The sequence below is a fragment of the Manihot esculenta genome, chromosome 17 (genome assembly GCF_001659605.2).
Source record: "Manihot esculenta cultivar AM560-2 chromosome 17, M.esculenta_v8, whole genome shotgun sequence".
NCBI lineage: Eukaryota > Viridiplantae > Streptophyta > Magnoliopsida > Malpighiales > Euphorbiaceae > Manihot > Manihot esculenta.
Genome location: NC_035177.2, coordinates 31,994,737 through 32,000,504, shown reverse-complemented (window position 1 = coordinate 32,000,504; position 5,768 = coordinate 31,994,737).

Genomic DNA, 5,768 nt, shown 5'->3' with positions numbered 1-5,768 from the left:
ACCCACTCTGTGTCAGGCAGCCATTTAATTCCCTTTGACGCGCAAATGAACAGGGCTGCGAAGTGACTGGGCTTGTTGTCCCCTCTTCTCACGACAGGATGGGAGAGAAAAAGACCGAACCCAGTGAAGGTCCGGTCTCAGGGGCTAATAGGCCGGACTGGTCTGACTAAGGGTTTAGTAGGAGTCTGGTCTCGAGGCTGAGTGGGGTGGATCGGACTTAGTCGGGAAGCCTGGGGCATTCGAGCCCTGGACCGTCCTGATGGGCCAAGTCAGGACCCGAAATAAAGAAATTCAGCGGTTATCACTTATAAACTTTATTGATAAATAAAAGTTATATACTTTTCATTATTTTTATCAGATTTAATGGTAAGTGCATTGTGATTTTAATGGTAGTGGGACTAATTTTAAAATTAAAATTCATAATTTTAAAAATGATCTATTATTTACAAGTTAATCATCTTTCATACATCAATATAGTTTTTTTTTTTTCACTTCTCATTTTCCCTAATATTTTTTTTTATTTCATAAAGACTGCAATGACTTCATGAAAATCTAAACTACTCAAATAATTAAATTGAATAATAAAGATATTACATAATTTAATTAATTATAGAATTTAACAAATAATATTTATTAAATAAAATAATTTTAATGATAAACTATCATCAATTAAATCCAACACAAAAAATTATTTGTTGATGTTAGGTTGAGTGTGGGGACTCTTTTTTAATTTTTATTTTTCAAATTATCATAAAGGCAATTTTAATATTCTATAATTAATTAATTAATTAATGATAATAGAGCCTCATTCTAACAAAATGACCAATTGCTTAACATAAGAAAAAATTGAGGACTAAACTGCTTGCTAGACTTAAAACATGGACTAATTTATGAGCTTTATTGAATTTAAAGGACTTATCTATAAATTACCTAAAAAAATAAATTTGGAAAAGGTCAATTTTACCAACCTCTCAATTTTGAGAGTTTTTCACTTCTTTCTTTCGTTTTCATTTTGTACCCATAAAATCTCTGATCTTCTAAAATCTTTTAATAAAATTTCTCGTTATTGGTTTGCAGAAAATAATTTTTTGTATCAACTAAAATTTTTAAAAATATAAAAAATATTTTTTCTTTAAAAAAATTATTTTTCTTAAAATAATTTCTTCTATTAAAAAAAATATTTTTCTTAATGTAATTTAATTTTTTATGAAAAAATATATTTTTCGTTAAATAATTTTTTTAATAACTCCACACCAAAAAATATAAAAATATATTTTCATAAAAATATTTTTCATAAAATAAATAGCGGCTAGAAAATAAAATAAATTAAAAAGACCACATATAATTAAAATACTTGTAGATTAGAAAAGATAAGGTACACCAAAAGAGATAGCGATTTAGGTTTATTTGTTTTAAGGAAAATATTTTTTAAGAAAATATAATTAAAATATTTTTTATAAATTTAAAATATTTTCTTTGAAAAAAAAATTATTTTTCTATTAAAAAATAAATTATTTTTCTTAATGTAATTTAATTTTTTTATGGAAAAATATATTTTTCGTTGAATAATTTTTTTAATAACTCCACACCAAAAAATATAAAAAATATTTTTTATAAAATAAATAGCGGCTAGAAAATAAAATAAAATAAAAAGACCATATATAATTAAAATACTTGTAGATTAGAAAAGATAATTGAAAATTTATTGGGTTATGATGATTTTGTTTCTGTGGAGTGGGGCATAGTGGTGGTCTGGCTTTACTTTGGCGTGTTATTATTGACTCTGTGCATGTTTTATTTCAATCGACTAGATGTATTGATGTGGAGGTTAACTTAGATTAGGTAGGTAGTTGGCGACTAATTGGCTTTTATGGACATCCTAACAGTAATCATCATCGGGAGTCTTGGGCTTTACTACAGAATTTGGCAACTATGAGCACACGTCCATGGGTCTGTATGGGGGGACTTCAATGACATTCTAGCTAATTATGAGAAGAAAGGAGGCAGAAGGCAACCGAATGCATTGATTCAGGGGTTTCGCAATGCTGTAATGGCAGCGGGACTCTGTGATTTTCCTATGGGTGGATATAAATTTACTTGGGAAACTGGTAGGGGCTTGGATCGGTGGGTTGAAGAAAAATTAGATAGAGTTCTTACCTCTCCATCATTTAATTCTTTGTTTCCCATGCTAGAACGGCTTCGTTGGAAGCTTCTTCATCTGATAATCTTTCAGTACTGTTGGAGATACATCTTTTTAGTCTGACCTAGTTGGCTAGGAGATTTAAATTTGAGAACAGTTGGAGAAGAGAGCCGCGGTGCCGTGAGTTGATCTCCACTATTTGGAATTCGAGTGCTTCTGTGGATGTGTTTAATAAATTGCTTCGGTGTGGAGAATTGTTGTATAGATGGGGGCTGAACATTCGAAATCTACATAAGCAAGAGTTGGTACAGTGTAAGTTGAATATGCAGCACTTGTGGGGTTCTCGTTCGTTGGCTGATGTTCGCAAGTTTGAGAAGGCTAAGAAGAGATACCATGACTTGTTGAGGGATAAAGAAATACAATGGAAGCAATGTGCCAAAGTCTTTTGGTTGAAAGAAGGAGATTCTAACACTAGATTCTTTCATGCAATGGCTACAAATAGAAAAAAGAAGAATCTGATTCATCGGCTCCAAGACAACAATGGGGTTTGGTGTGAGAGGGGGGCAGCTCTTGACACTCTTATTGTTGATTATTTTCAGGATATCTTCTAGGCAAATTCGGGTGATACTCAGCCTATTATTGATCATATCCCTCACTGAGGAAGATAATGCTTTTCTTCTTGCTCCTTATTCACCTGAGGTAGTATGCAGGCGGACAAGGTACCTGGTCTCGACGGTTCAACCCAGGTTTTTTCCAATATCACTGGGATATTATTGGGTCTGATGTTTCATCTACTTGTATTTCAATGTTGCCTGCCGGTACATTCTCGGTAGAGTTAAATGAAACAACATTAATTTTGATTCCAAAGAAGACAATTCTTGGGACGATGGGAGATTTGCGGCCGATAACTTTGTGTAATGTCTTTTATAAAATAATGTCCAAGAAGGTTGCAAATCGACTTAAAAGCTTACTGCCTCAGATTATTTCTCCATCACAGACGGTGTTTGTTGACGGGAGAAGCATCCATGATAATACTATAATTGCCTTCGAGCTTATGCACTTTTTCAAAGGCAAGCGCTATGGTCGTGAGAGTTATGGTGCCTTAAAGATGGACATTAGCAAAGCATATGATCATATGGAGTGGAATTATGTTTCGGATGTCTTGGATAAAATGGATTTCTCAACATAGTGGACGAGTGTGATCATGCACTATATTACTTCAGTCAGCTATCATATTATTCATGATGGGAAGGAATTGGGTCCAATTATGCCTACACGAGGATTGCGACAAGGAGATTCCTTATCCCCATATATATTTATCTTGTGTGCTGAGGAACTTTTACAGCTTATATCGCACAAGGTGGCTATCTCGACTTTACATGGTTATCAGGTGGCTAGGAGATGCCCTGAGATAACTCATCTCTTCTTCGCCGATGATAGCTTGATTTTCTTCCATAGAACTGTTGCTAAAGCTCAGGTTGTGAATGAGGTGGTTTCTACTTATGCACAGGCATCCGAGCAGCTCATAAATTTCACTAAATCTGCCATATGCTTTTCTAAGAACACGAGACAGAACGATCGGGCTGTTGTGTGCTATGTGTTAGGCATGGAAGAGCATTCAAGTTTGGGCAAAAATTTGGGTCTTCCATCAGTGGTGGGTATAAAAAAATGGAAATATTTGATTTTTTAAAGGATAAGGTGTGGCAGAAACTTAACTCCTGGAAAGGTCGTTGTTTGTCCCGTGAAATCTTACTAAAAACAGTGCTCCAAGCACTTCATAATTATGTGATAAGCATGTTCCTAATCCCAAAGACTCTTTGTCACGAGCTCCAACAGATGATGAATATGTTTTGGTGGGGTAAAGGTATTAACCATGAAAGGGGAATCCATTGGATGAGTTGGGATAGGATGAGTCAACCAAAATTTGTTGGAGGATTGGGCTTCAAGAAGTTAAGGGAGTTCAACTTGGCTATATGGTTGGAAAGCAAGCTTGGAATATTGTGACTAATCCTTCTTCTTTGGTGGCAAGGTTAATTAAGGCTCGTTATTTTCCTGATGTTAATTTTATTATAGCTCGTCTGAGTCCAATCCGAGCTACTTTTGGCAAAGCATTTGGGAAGCACAATCTGTTATTAAGGCCTGTATGTGTTGGAAAGTTGGAAATGGACAACAAATTCGTGTCTGGAAAGATCCTATTTTGTGGTGATAAAATAAAGATAATAGAAATACACATCAAGGTTTGAGATGACTGATAAAAAAATCTTTAAGGTCTATTTCAAAAAAAAAAAAAAAAAAAAAAAAAAACCTTTATTGTGGTAGGGATACCCACAACAACTCTCAGTATTTCATCCATAAATGAGTTTGGTTCGTGTCGTAAGCCAAAACCAAATTAAAGGATCATAACTAAAAATATCATCTGCAACAAGCCAAGCTAGGGCTCTTGTTTATGGTGGTTTCAGACTTCCAGGGAGCAATTTCAGTAATGACTTTGGATGATCTTTTGCTCATTTTAGCATACTTCTTAAATTTGTTAATCACATGTATGCCAATACGTCAAATCTTTTAAATTAAGTGATTATTGATCGTTGACTCGCCAAAATCGACATAATCAATGATCTCAATATAATTTTACTCGGACAAAATTTGAGAGTTGCCTTCAAAGGTGATATAAGACATCAAATTACATTATTATAAAAATTAATTTAAAATAATAAAAAATTATTATTTTTTATTTAAACTGGAGACATATGTCAACCGCAACAATTTAAAATTTATTATAATGTAATATAGAGCAACAGTTTATTTATTTTTTTGTAAAGATAATAGAAATACACATATAATTAAAATACTTGCAGGTATAAAAGCTTTAATTTTTCATTTATTTTTTTCACCAGAGAACTAATCAAATTTAGTATCATTTTAAAAAATATTAAAAATCTTTAAGAAAGACTTTTATTGTGGTTGTTATACCAACAACAACTCTCGGTGTTTCATCCATAAATGAGTTTGAAGTCTAAAGGAGTTTGCGTCATAAACCACATCTCTTCTATTCTCCTCAAGTCTCTTATCTCTTGCTCTCCTTTTCCCATATATATAGCCTAATATTCTAATTTTATATAACAAAATTCGGCATTTTCCTATTTTGACCAATTTACTCGACAGATGTAAATTTTCTTAATCAAAACTAATATACACATAATATCATTAATAAGCTAATTATAATTAACCCTTTCTATTCTCTTTCTCATTTCTTATATATTAGATGAAAAATATTTATTATATTAATTATTATTCCCTTTTAAATTAATTTTAAATTATTATACTTTTCAACCAATAATCAGACTGTCATGTGTATGCCTCTAACTAGATTGTCACCCAAGTTAGTAAGCTTTAAAACTCGTCACATGGTCCAACTCTTTCTTATCTGCAAGGCTCATGTGTTGTCATATGTATCTAAAACCTGATAAGACAATATCATATTAGTTGAATTTGTTACTTTATTTTAATTTAAAATAAAAAATTTAATTTTAACACACCATTTCCATTTATTTTATTTACTTGTAAAAACGAAAAATTGATTCAAATTAGACTAAACTAAAGAAGCATTAAAATTATACCATCTATGCAG